Genomic DNA, 22,141 nt, shown 5'->3' on the forward strand with positions numbered 1-22,141 from the left:
GCTTTATCAAGAATCGAGCTACAAACATTAGCACCGAGATCCCCTGGTAGATACCCAGTATATCGTCTTCTAAATGGAAGCTTATTACAACCAATTAGTGATTATCAGTGGGTAACTGTATCTAAATCGCCTCACAGACCTTATATCTCTTTCAAAACGGAGGATAATAAAAAGATAGAGTGGTTGTACTGGAGTCATAATTCATTATTGAATTTGACGGATGGTCCGAATGGGCTTTATATTAGAGGGGATAATCAAGTCTTCCCGGGAAAACCATCTCAGATTACGAACACATGCTCCAAAATTCTATAAAGCAGAGAATAGAGATATCTCATACTAATATAATGAGGATGCCATACAATTAGAGATATCATATCCATTTATTTCCACACTTTAATGATACGTCTTTGACAGAAGTAACAGGCCATCTATCCTTAATAGGTTTTGGATTACTGATTATCTTTATATTATATAAACTAGTGGTCATGAGAATCAAGTACAGACAGGAAAGTATAGTCAGATATGATCCTGCCAATCCAGATCATCCTATCAGGATATATTCACCTTAAATCATCATGAAAAAAAAAATCAGGAAGATTAGCTCAAAAATATCAAGCGAACACAATACAGTTCAAGGAATGAGATCAGGATTAGAATTCGTAAACCTCATTTGGAACATAAACAGAATTATCCACATACTAGAAGACATAGCAGAACAAATAGATTTCTCAAGAATAGGATTAGTGAACAAAAATATTCTCTCATTAGAAGAAAAACAATTAATAGCAGATGAGCTCAGGAAGCAAAACTTAAATTTGAAATTTTTAGATGAGATTTTTCAGTATACTTCAGCAAGCATCGCCATCAACAACGACGAAGCAGTTCTACTTGTGAAAACCCCGATTGTGGATTGAAGGATGTTCGACTTACTGGAAATCCTTGCTTTGAAAATCAACAACACACGTATCGACACATACGTCAACCTGGTCGCGAAACATGGCAGCACGATATATTATCAATCAACAAGGTGCAACATCTGTGACAATACTAATCTAATCGAAGATGACTGCATCTATAATATACTGAACCATCAAACACCCACATGCCCGATGACGAAAGCAAGACAAGTAACCCAAGTCACGCAGGGAATCATCCTACTCGACACCAACGAGAATATAGAAGTGCTACTGGGTTTAAACCTCGCCAGGTAATCTTCAATTACCAGAACAAAACAAACGCTGACGACATATATCAAAGTTACAAAAAGATCCAATCAGCTATTTTAGTAATGATGGAGAAAAGGAAAAGACAAGTAGAAGAAGAGAACAAAAGAAAATCACTGCTAAAACAGCTGGACCAGGGCAAAGGGCATACGTTAAAGTTACACAACGAATTACAAAGGACAAGGAACCTTACAAAATCTCTAGAATACAAGAAAATAACGAGTTAACTTTTAAAGATTCATTCGGAGTAAAAGTACACAAAAACAGAAATAAGAAGTAATTTTTGTTACCAAAAATTTTTGAAGTAATGCCGACAAAATGTAGCAGTCATTTCCCGCAGTGCGTTTCCTATCAATAAATGCTATAAATCTTACGAAACAACAGCCGTAGCTCCTCTCTCGCACACTTCGGATACTAATCCGACAACTCCAAAGCCATCCTGCTTACGCGAACAGCAGCCCGAAAGCAATCAAGACAATAGCACTATAGCACAGTCATAGTGGCTGAACAGAAGTTGGTGGTCGGTCGACGAGTCAAAGTCTCATGCAAAAAAGTGAATAAAAAGTGCATGCTAGTTTGCAAATATATTCGTTGTGCATATAGGCGAATCTCCAGAAGGTAAAAGGGAAAAGACACTAAAGTATGCACGGTGTGTTTCATAGAACAAGTTTATTACAAAAAAATAGGTAAGTCTGAAACTTCGCCACAATGAAGTCTTGGTCTCTCGCGTTCATTTGCTGCAAAAACCAAAAAAATCGGTCGGGGGGTCTAGAGTAACTTTTTTTTTGTTCGATTTCGAGAGACTTGCTCATACGTTTGTATTTCCGTATCTATGTGTTTATGTACATTAGGGCGGTTCAAAATTCAAAAATGTTTGAGAATCCAATCTCCCATATGCTCCTTGCCGTCTTTACTATAGAAATAGTGTTCTGTGAAATTTTCAGCTTTCTAGGTGGTGATTTAAAGGTGGCCCAAAGACAATGTAGGTTTATTTGGAAATTACTATGAAGATACTTTGAGATTTGTTCCAAACACGCTTGTACTGTAATGCAAGTACAAACTTATTATCCCATAGTAAAAACTCATTCTTCAAACCATAATAAAGAAATTTGCTGAAGAGATAAATTCAATCCGACGGGTAGCAGAAGAGATATTCATGAGTTTGTTTGCCATTATTTAGCTTAATATGGGATTTTAGCCCTGCAAACATGTACAAAGATCCCAAACAAATTAGCTCAAAGGGATTAGTTCCTTAAGCAACATCCTTCATTAAGGTTTGAATAATGAGTTTTCAATATGTGCATATATTACAGTACTAGCGGGTTTGGAACATTTCTCAAAATTTCTTCATAGTAATTTCCATATAAACCTACATTGTCTTTGGGCCACCTTTAAATCACCACCTACAAAGCTGGACATTTTACAGAACACTTTTTTTAAGGTGAAACAGTTTGGAATCAACTTCTTAGACTTCACTAAAACTTCAAAGGCACAAATCTCGCGAAGAAAGCATCCAACAACAGTGCACTTTTTATTTTGGCTTTGTGCACTAGCAGAAAGCTTAAAATAAGAAGATCAGAAAGGTTCGCCAACTATTTTTCCAGTTTTGTGCCTTTGAAAACGTGAGTAGGGGGGCAAGTCGGCCATTGTACCGGCCATATTTAGATTCCGAGATGTTTCACCTTAAGGTAAGGATGCTACGGAGCATATGGGAGATTGGATTTCCAAACAATTTTAAAAATTTGAATCGCACTAATGTTCGTATGTTTGGATGAATATATAAATGAATGTACGTATGTATATCTGTAAGTAAATATTTAGGTTTACTAGGAATACTGGAGGATGGATATTAGTCGAGATTTCAGTGCTTTTTTTCAAATGCGACCGGTTATTTTATAAAAATGTTATCCATCTATTAGTATCCACCTATTATAATAACAGATAAAGCAACATTTTCCATTAAAAAAAACTTATTTAAAAAAAAATTTAATTTATGTGTAGGTATGTAATACATTTGAATAGATATTTTTTATAATTTATGATCTCGTCCTTAAAGCCATAGGTGACAAAGTGTGTAGCTTTTTGTTACTGAGCAAACAAATGGAGTTACACGTTATTTCACAATGCTACGAGGAAGAGAAGATCCTCCTCTGTCTCCCAGCGGTGACAGTTTTTATTTTGGTCCGTTTATCTGCTTAATAACAACGAGCTACACAAACGGTTACAAATGGTTTCAAGAGTGAAGATACATAGAAGCCAAACCTCGAATTTTCAAAAGCACAAGTCTAGGAAAGCAGACAACCGATAACTCACTGGTAGCGACCAATCAATAAAACATCAACATAAACATAAACGTAAAAGGTTGTCAGGTTCTCTAGATTTGTGCTCTTGAAAATTCGAGGTTTGACTTCGATGCATCTTCTCCTTAGGACGAGATCATAAGTTATACGAGAAATAATTCCTAATAACTTCTTACATCATTATGACCAATTTAAGTACGATTTTCAAGGGTTTTCATGAAAAATAATGAAAATTATGCTTGATACAGTTTTGCGATTATGAGTATATCATATGTCATTTATGCTTATTACAGCTCTTTTGACCAAGAAAAACTTTAATTTCCATGCCAAGGTATTCAAATAGTTCGATTTTGCAGTTTGTCCCGTATCTCCATACGTTCAACGCAATGTGCGTCGGTACAAAAACGCATATTCATAAATACTTTACACAAAATAAAAAAAAATGTTCTGGACCCCCCGACCGATTTTTTTGATTTTGGTCGCAAATGAAAAAGCAAAGTCTAATTGTTTTTAGTTTGAAATTTCAGGCTTACCTATTTTTTTGTAATAAAGTTGCTCCACAAAGACACCGTGTATGTTCAGTTCAGAACTAATTCCTTCTCATATTAAAGTGACGAATGCGCCACGTGCAAGACAACTCTCGGTGCCAGTTGTACCCCACGGATTCTACACTGCACGATACTTTGCATGATTGAGCAGGTAACATTAGGCGTATTTAGACCTTAAAACCCAAATGTACCAACAGCTTCTTTACCCGACTCCCAAAGACTGACCAGACCAGACCGAAAATACCGACCGGGACATTACCAGGCATCACAACCACCCGCCACATGTTCGAACAATAGGTAACCATGTTCAATTAATGGTCCCACTTTGGCTAGGGTTCATAAAATGTGCTTTCAGTTCCACTCGCCCTTGAACGATCGGGATTTACGGGAGCTCAATAATCTGAAGTTGGGAAAAGGCCCTTCACCAGGTAAATGCTTTATAATCTGACCTGAAGAACGACGATGGAACTAATTTCCCCTCATCTCTCCTAAAGAGAGGGCCTTTTGTCCTTAGCCTAAAGACTGTGCCGTCGATCACGACCGGCTAGCACACAGCGACACCGTCTCGGATAGTCCAATCCAGCCCATCACCTCATTGAGCCTTCGTCATTGGACGATTATTCCAACAAAAGCACTCGTGATCTGTGTGGCAAGCAGAAGTGCAATATCGTCTCGTCGAAGAGAGACGTCGCGCTGGGACTTTGTCGCGCTGGGACTTTGTCACGCTGGGACTTGTCGCGCAACATCTTCGGTGCGAGAGAGTGAGGGCGTGTCGCAGTGCAGCTCGCGACGCAACCGGTCGATCGCTTGTGACATCGAAGATGCAGTCAGCGCAACATCACGGGGCCCCCAACGAGTATTAACAGCGATGGATTATGTAGGGCAACTTCGAGCGTAGGAGATAACTGTATGTATACGGTAGATTAAGCATGATTAAAATATGATGATTTGAAGCAGCAAAACATTCTCGTTAGATGCTGTAAATCCTTATGGGATCATTATTGTTTAGACAATACTTTATTGATGGTGCGTACTATTTAGTTCGTCATCACGTATTGGTTCAATCGTAGTTTAGAACATAGCCATTGTTAGCGTTCAGAATTTCCATTTAGACAGTTTCATTAGCTCAATAGGAAAACTGTCACATTTTCTTGGCCTCTTTTCAGATTTGTACGGCTGATTACAGCGACGACTTATCATGATTCATGACGTATCAACAAAAAACGGACTGCTAACAATAAAACTAGATACAGTTAGGATACGAGTAGGCTACGAAAGACTTATCCACAAAATTGACCTTAACGACATCAGACAGAACATCGACTACATAGAGAATCTGGCAACGAAACTTAATATCACAGACTATTTAGAACAAACCCTCCAGTTCAAAATTAAAAAAGCGAATGAAAAGCTGACTGGTTTTTATCCTAGAAGATTTAAAAGAGGACTCGTAAACGCGTTGGGAAAAGTCATTAAGTTTGTAGCAGGTAATCCAGACCAGGAAGATTTGGATTTAATCAATCAAAATTTTGAATTACAGGAACAGACCAGCAATAAGATAATCGAAAACCTGTCAAAGCAGATTAAAATCAATAATTTACTTCAATCCACGGTCAACAAAGTTTCTGAAACGCTAAGGTCAATCAAACTACAAATCGATCAAGATAATCGAAAATTTTCAACAGACCTTGAGCAGATTAACCTGATTTTAAATCTCGATATATTGATTAAAACATTAGATGACTTAGAGGAGCAGATAGCCTTTTCGAAATCGAATCACTTAAATAGAAACATCCTGAGCTTGAAAGACAGAGAGTATATTTGGAAGTCTTTAGAAAATCGACATATTAATATTAAATTTGAAGATGAAATCTATAAATTCATTCAATCAATCGCTTCTTGGCAAAATAACCACATCATCATAATCGTCAAAATTCCTATAATTGAGCAGAAGCAGTATAAACTGATGCAGTTGGAACCCATCAACACACACGGAAGCCGAATCGATACAAATATCCGCTATGTGGCCCAATATCAACACACGTTCTACGAGCAAATGGAAAGGTTCTTCATCTGCGACAATAGCTATCCAGTAAACGATGAATGCGTCTTCAACATAGTCACTAACCAGAAGGCCAGATGTTCAACTTTTAATCATCCAGATCAACCAATCATCAAAGAGATCAGCCTTGGAACCATACTGATCGACACAGACAAGACGGTGTACGTCGAGGACTCTTGCGGCAACTCACGCATCATAGCAACACCAACAATAATCGAAACAGCTAACTGCACAATTACAGTGCAGAACTGTACATTCAAAAGTAATCCTAAAACCAACCGTAATACACGAATTTCTGACGCCAATTTTTGGTAAAGAGATAATAATAACCAAGCAAAGGACGGATATGGAAGAACTTCACCAGATGAATACTAACAATTTGGAGGAGATCAAAAGCCTTAAAATCCACATAACGAGTTCTCAGACACTTGGAGGAATATTTATTGCCTTCTTTGTGTCGTTACCACTAATCATCTTCTGCATCCGTAGATACAAAAGCCATAATAGGACCCAACCTCGCCAAGCAAAAGAAGGGTAAACAGTCACTCTACGTATCGCGAGAAACAACACAGATCCAACAGATGAGTTTCCCAAGGAGACCACCGCAAATCAACAGAAAGAAAAATTATCCAGTTTGGCAAAATCATTTTTCCCGGCCAAATTCACGTTCATCGAAGGTTCATTGAAGTCAACCGAGGACGCCTGACACTGTAGTGTACATATTTAAACACTTACACGCTTTACCCGCCTTACCAAATTGTTATGCTTACGCATACGATACATTGTATCGAGGCACCACGCCACGGCAAGTACAACTCGACTGCAATTGATCGGCTGCGTAGGGCAAGGTCCAATCCGCGAATTATCGATTTGTTTGTCACGCTGACCTCAGCATACGCGCTCCAGAAGGCTTCCCATAAGTCATAAGCAAATTCAATAATGAAACCTCAAGCCGTGCAACATTCTTGCACGATATAAAAACCGCCTGAATCAAATAATACAGACAGTTCAATTCGGTCTTCGGACCAAGTAATCCATTGTTATAATTAAATGAGATATCACATTCGTTAAAGTAGACAAAAGAAAGATTTCATTAAGAGTGATTCAGTATAACACTTAGAGGAGAGACGTTATGTCGGTTCCCGTCATCATCCAACACCAATACTTTCACCTGAGCCCATAGCAACAGTAGAGATCCAGAACCAGCCCATTGCACGCGCGAGGACAATGCGATGAGCTAATCAAGTTGCATACCTGGAATACAGGATTGCTTTACAGGAATATCAACTCATATCCAAATGGACACAACATGGAAAAATCCATATGATTTAGTCAAATTCGTTGATAGAATTTGCCTTGAGAAATTTATTGACGGTTTGGATGAACCTTTTTCATCACATGTTGGCCTATTACAGCCAAAAGATTTAAATACAGTCTTTTCTTATACAATTGAAAAAGCTAACCGAATTGCTAGAAAAATAGGCGAGTTCGAAACAAATCGTGGAAACAAGAAAATCTCACCATCAACGAGATACAATCAACAACCCTTGCACAGAATACCTTTCAATCCTCTATCTTATAATCATGTTCCCTCATATACAAATCCAATACAGTATAAACCCCAATATAGAGCTCAAAGCGAACAATTTCGACGTTACTCAAATAATAATTTGCCTCCACCTCAACACCAAAACTTTTCGCAAAACCCTTTTAGACCCCAACTTCCACCAAGACAACAGCCCCAACTAACCAATCAGACAATTCCTAAACCAGAACCAATGGACGTAGATAGGTCAATTAGATCAAGAAATATAAACTTTATGAACAGACCTAGATACCAAGAACTGACGCATCCAGACCAGGAATGTCACGAGTACTGTGTCAATCATAACAGCGAAACATATCAAGACGCTTATGGCAATACAGTAACAGACTACCAAAACGAGGAACAAATCGAACAAATCAATAACTCAAACACTGATAATCATAATAATCTTCCAGAAGACGACCTACATTTTTATCTAGTAGACGTTTCCAACCCCCAGACATAGACAATTTCATTCCATTTATATCCATACGGACCTCAAAAGGCAAACTTAAATTCCTCATAGACACTGGTGCAAATAAAAATTATATTAGTACAAGACATGTGAATTTAGAGAAATGCAAAACAAAACAACAATACAGATCACACGACGAGAACCTTTGACATTTGCAATTAATCTAAAAGATCCTCATCACAAACTAGTAAGATGGAAATTAAGACTAGAAGAATTCGATTACGAAATAAGGCATAGACCAGGTAAACAAAACGTAGTTGTTGACGGCCTATCGCGTATAGCCCATGAAATTAATGTTAATAATCAAGGGGTTGAAGAAAGCGGCAACTCTGACGATGAAACCGTACATTCAGCAGACAATGATGATGGAGAATACATTCAAATGACAGAACTTCCTCTGATTTTTTTTAAAAGCAGATTCTTATTAGAGAAGGCGATCATGATGAGGAAATATATGAAGAAATATTCCCTAAATTTTTCGTCGTACTATAACAAGATTAACACTAGGAACCCCTTTTGCAATTCATATCTTAAAAGACTTTATACATCCCTCTAGATCTAACTGTATTTTATGTCCCGAGAAATGGATTAATTTTATACAGGTTGCTTACAGAAACTATTTTTCTAGAAATAAAATGTTTTCAGTGAAATTAACTCAATCTCTTTTAATAGATCTACGGACACCTGAGGAACAAAATGAGACCATTGAAGAAACACACGAAAGGGCCCACAGAGGAATAGAAGAAAATTATCGAGCAATTACTAAAAAGTTTTTCTTTCCACAGATGCGCAACAGAATACGCCTGTATATTAATCTTTGCTGGATTTGCTTCGAAAATAAGTACGAAAGGAATCCATATAAGATTACATATGCAGAAACACCCATCCCGAAAAAAACACTTGATATTGTTCACATAGACATCTTCATCTCATCTCCAAACATCTTTATTTCCGCTTTCCCGATTTGCTATGCTTATTTCTATCAAATCGCGTTCTATCCCCGATGTACGTAAAGGAATCCTTAAATTTATTTCCACCTATGGTACCCCCAAGATGATTGTATGCGACAACGAAGCTGGAATTGTCGAACGTTTCCACTCAACACTTACAGAAATATTCCTGTGTATTAAAGATAAATATAAAGACCTTTCCAACAAAGAAATTTACAAAATTGCCACTTCTTTGTACAATACGACCATCCATTCAGCAATCAAATTAAAGCCAGTTGAAATATTTTATGGTATTAAAGAAGGCGATGAACGTCCAATGAATCTTGAAACTATACTTAATAACAGAAACGAGATGTTCGATGAAATAGTTTATCAGTTAGAGAACCATCAGAAGAAAACACTTGATTATCATAACAAAAAGAGAATAATAGAACCTCATCTCGAAAAAGATCAAACTGTTTATAATAAAAGACAAGGTGTACGCGATAAAAAAAGCAAAGAGAAAAAGTTACACAAAATAGAAGAAAAGCTTTCATTGATCATCGTAATATAAAACTTCATAAATCAAAAATTAAGAAGAAAAGGAAACCACGTTATTATTTTTTTTTTTGTTCCAGGAACTTGAGAGTAAGCATTCAAGTTGGCATTCATTGTAACCACATTAACACTGACGAACCAGCAGACTAACCAAATTACCGATCTCCAAAATAACCCAGGACTACTTATACTACAACAAGGAAACAGTTATGTAAAAATGGTAACCATAAAATTTACCACGAGATTGACTTAGATGCTTATAAACCCACACTTGATCATTTGCATAATATAATTGTAAACCTCAGAATATTTCCAGGTTTTAAAAATATTGTAGATTTGCTCCAGGATAGATATAGAACAGTCCTCAAATCTTATGTAAACCTAATACCTAAAAAGAAAACAAAACGTGGACTCTTTAATTTTCTAGGTTCAGGAATCAAAATGATTAGTGGTAATCTCGACGATAACGATCTAATCCAAATTAATAATGACATTAATCAGCTAAGGTCACATACAAACAAAATTATAAAACAGAACAATGTACAGATCGAAATCAACACAAAGCAACAAGAAAAAATAAACAACCTAATTAAATCATTAAACAAACAACAGGACATTATTGCTAGACAGATCACTGATATTAGAAATGAATTTTATAAAAACACGAACGAAAACATCACAACATTAAGCCAAGTTTTTCAAATTTCTCATCATTTAGAAAATTTAAAAGCACACCTTGACACAATATTTGAAACTATACAATTAGCAAAACTTAATGCAATTTCAAAAACCTTTTTAGATGAGAGCGAAATTAAATTTGCATCAGGAAGACTAGAAGAACAAAATGCAACTCTTTTAAGTGTAGATCACGTATATCATTTCTTAGGAATAGAAACTGTTTATAAGGATTCAAAATTATACTTCATCATTTCCATACCTTTGTTAGAACCTAAGCAATACCAAAACTTACTACTTAAACCATTACCTATCAACGAGAAGATCATCAAACTACCCTCTACAAAAGCTATCATCAACCACAACAGAACCCTTTTCGTCATCAACCCTTACAGTAACATCCAACGTAGTACGATATGCGATAAAAATAACCTACTAGATACCTCTGCAGACAAATGTGACTCCAAAATTCTTAACGGAAAATCAGGAGAATGCACGCTAACCAGCGCTTCCATGGATACTGTTATCAAACAACTCTCAGACAATCATGTCATTATACTAAATGCGATATCAGCCCATATTAAAACCGATTGCAAAATGTCAGAGAGAAATTTAACCGGTACATTCCTCATAACTTTCGCAAATTGCTCCATAACTATCAACAATGACTCGTTTAGCAACAGATAGTTACTCTTCAGCCATCCTCCACAAGTTATACCATTGGAAGGGCTATCAATAATAACACCTAATCGGAGAGACACAAGCGATAGATGATAAAACCGAACCCCGTGTGAGAGAGTTATTGATAACCAGGAATACCGTGGGACACAACCGAGATAAACTACAGAACACAGCATAATCTATGCACCATGACAGATAAGCAGCAATGCTACAACAGACAACTAATTAAGCAGGACGATAAGGCAACATTCAAAACAACCAGCATAATCGAAACCAATCATGACGACTAATTATCCCAAACGATGGATGAGCGGCAGCATCTTGGCGATAAACAGCGAGACGACGATACATTACATTATATAAAACAAAAACTCTTTTAAAATACACACTCTTGTTTCAACACTCAAGTTGTTTAGACTAATCTCTTTTTCCGAACATTGTGGTTCAGAATCGTCGACCGAAAAGTTGTTTAGTTCGCTTCGCTTGATAGTTAACTTGGTGCAAATAGTTCAACTTTAGTGATCTTCTTTGGGAAGTTGAACCAATCTTTTTAAAAACTCCCTTTCGGAGTTCGAACACATAATTTATATACCCAGGTAACCAATAAGCCGTATATTGGACCAAAATGTTGAGTTACGGCTGATATAATGCATAATGCCAATAAGCCGTTAAATAGCACTATACTAGCCGTATATGGGGGATTGGGCCCGATATATATATATATATATAAGTTACAGCAGAAAATCATCACCAGCTGGACTTAGTATCCAGAGCGACGGAAACAGCCAACAACAACAAGTGAGGATTCTACAACGGCAGCAGTTTGAGTTGGGGAACAGAGTGCAACGGCTCCAATTCATCAGCAATGCAACCGGACACCACCACGAGGCAGCGCAACGTGGTCTAACAGAGAGTGCTGAGACAGCAGATAACACGTTAGGGCCCTCAGGTAGTTAGAAACCAAGTCTTTACTCGATAGTCAACCAGTGCTGTTCAGCTTTTCCCTTTTTTTTAAAACACCGATCCCGAAGTCCAGCTTCTAACTGGCTTAGGTCGGTAGGATCATCTTTGGTCCCGTTGTGTCTGCAAAAGGGAAGTGATGCTGTCCGTAAACCAGAAAAAACGAGTGCACATCGTAATTGGAAGGAACACATCTCTAAAGGAATATTACATTTCCCAGCAGCTGGAGCACCAGTGCCGGCGACGCAAAGAGACCTGCTCCCAATCATCATCTTCTTTCTTCAACAACCCATCGTGCAACGGCTTATCGCGACGATAACTACAACTATACCGCATTGCTGGAGGATCACCAGAAATAACGGTAAGTCTAATTCTACTTTTCTATTTTTTTCCGCTTCTATTCTCATAGCGTAAGGTAACAATATAACAAGCAATTAGTGAAGTGATTAACAAAAATATTACAAGAATAAGTGAAAAACAATTGAGTAATACAGTGAAAGTGAAAATTAAGAAATTAGATACACGAAAAGGCACAGTCGATTTAAACAGAATATTAAATTTAGTGAAGCGAATAATTGATTTACACGTTAATAATTGAGCTACACATTAATAATCTCACCATTGTGCGGACAAGGAAAATGACTGACCACCTAGAAAGATTGGTCGACGATCTGAGAGCTCGTTTAGAAGAACAACGACTACAGATTGCGGCTCTCGAAGAGGCACAAGAAAGAAGAGCCAAAGAAACAATAATAATACAAGCGAATCAACAGAGTGATATCGCTCAGGTTCCGCTACAAGCTTCAATGAATAATCCCCCAAGAATACCTGATTTAATAAGAATGATTCCTGAATTTGACGGAAATCTACGGAAACTGCCTCGTTGGATAGAATCCGTCGAACAAAAGTTGAACGAGTTCAAAAAATTCGTTCCGCAAAATGAAATTCCACAAATTTTGCCTATTTGGGTAGGCATAATTCGTGACAAAATTACAGACAAAGCAAATGATGTCCTTTCTGCGGGACATATCCCCCTAGATTGGAATTCTATTAAAAACACTTTAACCGACTACTTTGGCGATAAGTCTGACTTATCATCATTGGTGTCAAAGCTCACTAATCTGAAACAAGGATCGAGTAGTGTGGCTGAATTTCATTATGTTTGTAGATCTCTGTTGGCAGAGATCAATGCGAAATTTCGCTAAGCATTAATTCTGCCAATGAAGCCAAAGCCATTATGGGTACATACGAGACCCTCATGGTCAACGCTTTTGTGGACGGACTCCACGACACGGTGTCAGATCTAACAAGATCAACGAGACCGCAGTCTCTCCAAGCCGCATATCAAGTTGACTCAGAACAAGAAGCAGTAATGAGGAGAAGGCGGGAGAGAAATTTAAAACAAACTTCTGATGTTTTGCAAACAAAACGTAACGCGCTTAATATGCCAACTGTCGGCGCCGGACTCTAATATGATCAGCTGTAAAGACACATTTAATTCATCCACGGCAACGACCGTATTCATTGCAATCAGATACGGGCGCACATTCCAAATTAATTCAAATCAAATAAGCCACGCGGTAGATCGCGTAGAAGGTACACCACACAGGTCCGTGCATGCAACTCATCGCATTGGACAGTATGTCAGTTGTGCTAGGATCAGCAGTTAATTCGGGTTCGATAATTGACCCATTTAAGCTCAGTGGTAGATACCGTAGCATTACGAATAGTTTGAATATAAAGTCCCGGTTATGAAAGGGGCACTAAAGAAACTCACCCTTTGTATTCCCGTGTATCAGTGAGCAAAGTGAAGGATGTTATATTTTGGCATTGGAAATCAAAGGGTGGTCGATATGCTTGTTAAACAATTTTATGCTATTTAAGGAAAAACTGATTCCGAAAAGGTTATCCTCACCGAGGAAGTTTCAGCGTTGTTAAAATCCGCCTCGTGCTCTTCTGCAAAGTTTCTTTGATTTACTTGTACTGCAGGTGGATCACAGTGAGCTTTTGAGCTTTGGACTTAGAATTGGCTTGTACTGCAGGACGATTCTAACCAAAGCGAACTCCCCTTGCAAGAAGTTTACTGAATTGAAGTCCTCGTAACGCGGGAGTTTCAAAGAATAAACTTCTGGTTTAATCTTTGGTGGTCTGTACTGCAGAACGTCGAAGAAAAACCGGCAAGCCAAACCAACGTGACGTCGTAAGATCGTGGACGAGTTGCGTCAACGATATATGGTGGCTCCAGAGAGGACTCGACGAACAATTACGCGACGTCAAAGAAGGCACATAGTCTCTCAAGTCTGTCAGAAGAGCGCGAAGTAACAACGCAATCTGGTCGAAAAAGTGTACGCGCTCGCGCAGTGTTAGTTCAGAATATCGGCATCCATCAAGGAGGAGTGCATCCAGAGAACAAACCAGCGAAGCTCACATCATGGAATACGCTTCGAACCCAAATGGACACTGCCTGTTATGCACGGCAGAGGATTCCACGGACAGGACCATGGCGGAATGTTCGAAGTGTAAACACTGGTTCCATTATCTCATGCGTGGGATTGGAACTAAAACCATCAAAGAAAGAAGTCTGGAATTGCATCAAATGCAATCGCGAGGCTTCGGAACTTAAAAAACTAAGGAAGGAACTGGAGGCATTAAAAAGTGCACAGCAAAACCCAGCAGCACCAGCTGCAACATTATCATTGGCGGCACCAGATTCAGCGTTGGAGTTAATTCGGATGCAGTTCGAGGCCCAAATGCAGAGTCAACGTACACGTGATGAAGCTTACCAGAAGGCGTTAACGGATTTAGTGTTGCGTCTAGAGACCGGGACTAAATTAGAAGTCCCACCAATACCGGCAGCTGCTGCAACTGTAACGCTACCGGACGAGATTACTAACTTGCTGCGAAGACAAGCAGCGACAAGCTTACCTATGTTTCACGGATCCTACAAGGAATGGCCTAATTTCAAAAGGATGTATGACGAAAGCAAGCAGGCTGGCCATTATTCCGATGCAGACAACATAAATCGTTTGGTTTCGCATTTGGGAAATAAACCAAAATCATATGTGTCAGCGTTACTAATGGATCCAGGAAATGAACCTCAGGTAGTTGAAACGCTGACCAGTATTTACGGTCAACCAACGGCCATATACAACGAACTGTGGGGCGACTTAAACAAATTGAAGAATCCCAGGATGGACAACCCTCAAACAATGATTGACTTCGTAGTTACACTGGGAAATTTAGTGTGTAATATGAAGTTGATAAACCAGGAGGCATACCTGAATAATCCGCTTCACATATCGGAGATCATCGGAAAAATGCCATTAAACATTCGTGAGCAATGGGCTGACCAAGAAGCAGCAGCTGCTGTCCCGGCAGCTGGGCAAGCACCGAGAAGATTAACGTTAGAGGATTTATATGTATTTATGAAACCTCAGCAGAAACGAGCGACCCTCCTTTTAGCTCAAAGACCCAATCAAGATAGAATACCTACTGTCTCAGCACGAGTAAATGTGCAAAAAGAGAACAAGGAAAAACCTTCAAGGAGTTCTAAGGCCAAAGTGGGCTGCTTTGCATGCCGTAAAGCAGACCATAAGACCTCCGAATGTGAAGTCTTTAGAAAAATGAAAACAGATCAAAGGATTGATCTAATAAAAAAGGAAAGGCTTTGCATGGGACGTTGCAACTATTCCAACCACATGGCCAAGGACTGCAAGATTGCCAATACATGTAACACGGATGGATGCTCCTACAAACACCATCCCTTGTTGCATGATTACCGCAAGGAAAAGTCAAGGCCATACAAAACTGAAATCAGCGAAAAAGAAGAGAAAAAAAAACAAAACAATACGAGTCAGCACAGAAGGAAACAAAGCTCTCTGCGAAGGAAGAAAAATGTAATGAAGAAGAAGCCCGTACCAAAATGCATTCGATTCAGAAGACCAAAATTTATTTCCAAATACTTCCCGTGACAATGGAAGCAAATGGAAAGATGCTGGAAACATATGCCTTCCTGGATCATGGATCTTCACATAGCTTGATTTTGTGGTGGATGCGGCCCTGGAGTCCAATATCGGCGCAACGCGCTGATTAAACAATATGAGCAATTCAATATAGGGGAATTCGGGGTAAAACCGACACCCTAAGCTTATTGATAAAATTTATGTACTTTCGCTTGTTAAACGAACCTAAAATTGTTGTAGAATTACATATTGGTCATAAATCTATCAATCCTTGCAATCGTTGGATGATTTTTTAAGATTATATAGTGATTTAAATCAAATTGATATTTCATCATTTTTAGGTGAGACAATTGCGAGTGCGGGTAAGATCGACACCCTGTTGAGGTAAAATCGACACATGTACTTTGAGTAGAATTTATACGTTGTGAACATAACCATCACATGGCATATTAAAAATAATGCTTCAAACATGACTTTAGACTTTTATGACCCCTTCCTCAAAAGGATTTACACATATAACGTAAATTATTGAGGAGAGGCCGAAGATCCACTAAATATATGTGAAAATTTCAAATATCTCATGCTAAGATTATAAAGTTGGGTGAATACACATGGATATGATTAATTTGCGTTCATGGAATGTTTACGAAGATGAAGTTGTGGCGAATGATTCGTTGTGAAAATAAATACTGTTTTATTTGAACACAACAGAAAAGTGTAATTATTTTAAGTTATTGAAAACTGTCGAACGTTATGGTTTGTAAATAAAAAATAAGATTAATTTATGTGAAAACATTTCAAATTCTATTAGTTTTTCAATTTCCAATGAGAAAAATTTCTTCAAGCTTTATCAAATAGCTTTAAACGTGAAACATAGAAATATTTCCTTTTAATACTGAATAATAGATTGTGGCAAGTCATACAGTGTCATATTTCACCAGTTAACAAGTTCGCCATCTATGAACTTTACTGGAATTCGAAAACAAAGACTCACATAAACTACAGAGGAAGTCTTCCGACGAGAAAAATTCCTTAAAGTTAGATTATGAAGCAAAAAAAGGTGTCGATTTTACCCCAAATGAAAGTGTCGATCTTACCCCGAGTGGACATTTATTTTTCAATAGCGTTTTCAGCTGTCAAAAACCCAAATATTAAATTCTTCTTCATGTTGTATGAACGTAACAATAGTAAATGATGATGTAGGCGCAGAACAAATAATGACATTTTAAAAATTTCACATGCGAAATAGTTAAAGAATAACAGCGAAATATTGCAACTGCTGTTGCTTCTATGTTATCCAATATGGTTTTGTTGTTTGTTTTGGCAGTTTATTGGTAAAGTCAGTTGTTATGTCATCCGAAACACAACATTTCACAAGTTAAGATAGAGCGTGGTGGAAACTGCATAAGAATCCGCTCAAAACATGAAAAATCAAAGGGTGTCGAGCTTACCCACAGTGTCGGTTTTACCCTGATTTCCCCTATATATATACAAAATTCAGCATAATCGCGGTCAGGCCAACCGGGCGATGACCACCCGGGGAGTGAACGCGACTATGCTGAGTTAAGTTGAGTTAAGTTGGAGTCTGAATAAATTCATTCTTAGTTTGACTGTCATCACGAGTAGTGTGATCCATCCATATCACATCCCAGAACAGGAAATATTACATGGCGATCCTGCCAGACTGCGGATCAGAAGATACCAGAAGCACAGTGCAAGTGAAAAACAAAGTGGCCCAAGTACAACGATAAGAAAGAAAAAGTAAAAAAAGTGACCGTTAGTGAAAATGGGGTGGTTTTCGGCCGACGAGATCGTCGCGCCAGCCCCAGTGAGTGTAATAAATGAACAAAACCACACCGCGCAGACGGTAGCTATCTATGGGATGGCAATTTTGGCGTTTGGCTATGTGCTGGCCCGAGCCATCATAAAAGTGCACAAGAAAAGCACGGAGCGCTTGGCCGAAAGGGCTGCTCGACGTGCCACTGTGAATGTGTAAGAAAAACTAACGATGATGAATCGGATCTGAAATGATTGGCTAAATGTGCGAAACTGAAAATTCTCGCGTAACATTACTAAAGGACCTATCTAACATTGAGAGGCTCTCTTTGTTTACTTTCTCTTTCATTAATAACTGAGTCACATTAATCTCTTCTGTTGCGTTTTTTGTATGAAACGCTAGTCAAGGAAATTGACTTTCGATCTATGGTGAAAAACTTCCCAAAATCTTTAGTGTTCCACTGTTATAATCGAAAGAGAACGAGAGAGGAGAGAATCTCTCATTTGTACATAGGTCCTTTAGTAATGTTACACGAGAATTGGTGTTTTTTTTATTGTGTGGACGCAAAACGGAAAAAAAAATAAAGACCAAAACAGAACCGTTCAACGTGTGCAAATTGTGGGAACCAACGCATGAATGTTTGTCCAACTATTAACTATTATTCTGCATTGACTACTAGAAGAGTAGTTCTCCCCAGTAGAACTCTAGCAGCGAGAATAGCCGTCATCGTCGTCGTTCCCGAGCTGCGGAGTGAAATTGAAGACCTTTGAACGAGAATAGGAGCGCGTCAACCCGACGCATGATGCGAAACTCGCACCACCTTCACCCTTCATCATCAGTTGAGCGGCAATAACTTCATGAGTTAAATTAAGATAAGTACTATGATTGTTTTCTATGAAATTTAGGGATTCACAAATTGTTAAATTTTTACATACAGTTTTCCAAATTTAATTTTCTCAGTTTTCGATAATTAGTGTAATCCGACGCAAGTGCAATTTCAGAGAGTTTGCTATACTATCATTTGAAATATCCATTCAAATATGCTGTAATGTCATTTCAAATATAATGGTTGGCTCTCATCTCTAAGTTTTGTAGGATTTTTTGGCATCAGATCAAGTCCTCACTTATACGGATTTTGATCTACCGTTCATATTGACCACAGACGCCAGCAATTATGCGATCGGTGCCGTACTTTCTCAAATTCAAGACAAGGTCGAAAGACCCATTGCCTTCGCCAGTCGGACACTAACCAAATGTGAAACCAAATACAGCACAATTGAAAAAGAAGCATTAGCAATCATGTGGGGAGCTAACAAATTTAAACCATACCTTTACGGTAATACATTTACATTATTCACCGACCATAAACCTCTCCAGTACATCAAAAATTGCAATAAAAATCAAAAGCTTCTAAACTGGCGTACTGAACTTGAGAATTACGATTACACAATCATATACAAGTAAGGTAAAACTAACGTTGTTGCCGACGCGTTAAGTAGGAAAATCGAAAACAATTGCGAGATCAATGTGAATAACATTAGTTCTCCCGTTTTAGATAGCAATTCAGAAGCACCAGATTCCGATTCACCAAGCAGAGCAGCTGAACCACCAACCGAAGGAAACCAATCAGATAATGACGAGCCCACCCACGATGATATCCCGATCGAGGAAAACGATCCAGGAAACGAGTCAGATGGTGACACGATCCATTCAACGGACTCTTCAGACGATTTCTATATACATTTCGTGGAAAGGCCGATAAACCATTATAGAAATCAGATAATTTTTCGTCTTTCCAGCAGCCTACACACCGATATGACTGAGCAACCGTTTCCAAATTTTCGACGGACAATAATTTGCCGAAACAACTACGACGAAAACAACATTGAAGACCTTTTGTTAAAATACCATGACGACCGACAAACGGCTATAATGGCGCCAGAACAAATAATCCAAATTATACAAGAGGTTTACAGAAAACATTTCAATCAAAAAGGTCACTTTGTTCTGACGCAATTGCTAGTAGAAGACGTGGCAAATGAACAACGGCAAAACATAATAATAAATAAAGAACACAACAGAGCCCATCGCGGAGTAACTGAGGTGGAAAATCAGTTAAGACGATGTTATTTCTTTCCAAAAAAGGTATCCAAGATTAAAATGGTGACACAGCCGAGCAAAATGTGCAATAAGCACAAGTACGAACGGAAACCATACAATATTAAACTGTCGCCAAGATCTACCACCGACAAACCATTCGACAGGGTTCATATGGCATCTTCCAAATTAATAGACATAATTTCCTATCCCTAGTAGACTCATTTTCGAAGCATGCGCAAATGATTTTCAGGGAAACTAAAAATTAAACAGACGTGAAAAGCGCACTGGCAAGATATTTTGGCACTTATGGTACACCTAGAAAAATCGTCACAAATCACGAAACCACCTTCATGTCTTTGCAACTAAAATCTTTTCTAGATGCTTTAAATGTCGAGATTGAATACGCTTCGTGTACTGAATCAAATGGTCAAGTTGAAAAAAACGCATTCAACGATCATAGAAATAATCAACACAAACAAGTACAAATTCCCAAATATCGACACTAAAGCTCTAGTTAGTTTGACAATATCACTTTATAACGATAGTATCCATTCTGCAACAAAATTTTCACCCAAAGAAATTATTTTTAATAATAGTAATTTGATTGACCCAAAAGATATTGAAGAAAATGCTCAATTGTTATATAAAAAAGTTAAAAAGAACATAGAAAAAGCTAGGACCAGTCAGGAAAAACGAAACAAGAACAAGGAAGATCCACCCCATTTAGACCCCAATCAAGAAGTATTTCTTATACTGAATATTAGGAAAAAACTTGACCCGAGGGCAAAACCAACCAATGTGAACGAAATAACCGACAAGACGTTTAGAAACAACAAACAAATCAAACGACACAAGAATAAAATTAAGCGATTAAGAAAGCACTAACGTTATTTTTCTCTTCTATTTTTCTTATATTTTCAGATGTACTTTTGATTTCATTATTCTTAATATTTCCATTTACAAAGTTACAATTCTTAGAAATCAAAAATTTATCAAGCGATCCAGTTCTACTACTAAAGCTTAATGACTGCAAGTTACAAACAGGAGTAATTAAAATTATTCATCCAATCAATTTGACCAACTTGCAAAATAATGTTTACCTTTTTACAAAGCTAGCTAGGCAGATAGACAGGGACATCCCTATTTCATCTCTTATCTTACAGAAGAGTAGGGAACTTGTCAACAACCTGCACCAACTTAAGCCGACGAAACCCAGAAGGACCAAACGGTGGGATCAACTGGGAACTGCTTGGAAATGGATGGTCGGGTCCCCAGACGCTGAAGATTTGAGAATTATCAACTCTACGATGGACGAACTGATATCTCAAAATAATCAACAAACCAGGATAAACAACGTCATAAATAACAGGATTGACGGAATTATGGCAACAGTTGATAAACTCATCGAACAACAATCAACGGAAAACAAGATCTTGCTAGAGGAGATGGACGCAATTACCCTGCTGCTCTACATGGACACGACGAACAGCATCTTGGAACAATTGGAAGACACCATTCTGAGGACCAAAATCGTTACTATCGCTTAAGGAAATTCTCACCATAGAATCATTACTCAACGAACAAGGCATAAAAACAGAATTTCCTGAGGAAGCCTTGAATTACGATCAATAATGACAAAGAATCTCAAATGAATTCCAACTGTGGACCTGACAATCGCACACTTAATGGAAATTTCATTATAACCTTCTTCAACTGTAGTGGAAATCCAAGGAGCGTTCCCGAACCTAGCGATAAAGTGAAATATCGCGCAACATCATGACATTCCCCACATCCATGACCAGGCCATTCTTAACAGGAAACAACTAGCTGAAGCAGTTCGAACACAAAACTCTGCTGATAGCGACATTCGGAGGATTATCGACAGCCATGCACTCTTCCGAAATTTCATTGAATTTTACGTGCTTTCAGATGCACATAAAAGAAGCGAACCTTCTGACACGAAATTACATCTGTTCTTAAAATTACATGGCAACAAAAAACCAAAAAAAAATTACACGTCGGGACGTAAAAGTCACTATGACCGACTTTTACATCATGACGTGTAATTTTTTTGTAACCTTGCTGTCATGCTTTTCAAGAATTCATTAATGGGTCAATTTATGTTACCTGGATAGAAAATTGCTCAAAAAACTCTTACCACATTGCTTCTTTTGATGATCAGCCATTAAAACACACCAAACACTTGCAGGAGCCAATAATCATGGTTATTTGGCGCACATTGCCTGCAGCAGTTACAACATATTTTTGATTTCCTTCACTATCCACAAGAGCTAAATTCACACAAG

Source organism: Aedes aegypti, chromosome 1 (genome assembly GCF_002204515.2).
Source record: "Aedes aegypti strain LVP_AGWG chromosome 1, AaegL5.0 Primary Assembly, whole genome shotgun sequence".
NCBI classification, from domain to species: Eukaryota; Metazoa; Arthropoda; class Insecta; order Diptera; family Culicidae; genus Aedes; species Aedes aegypti.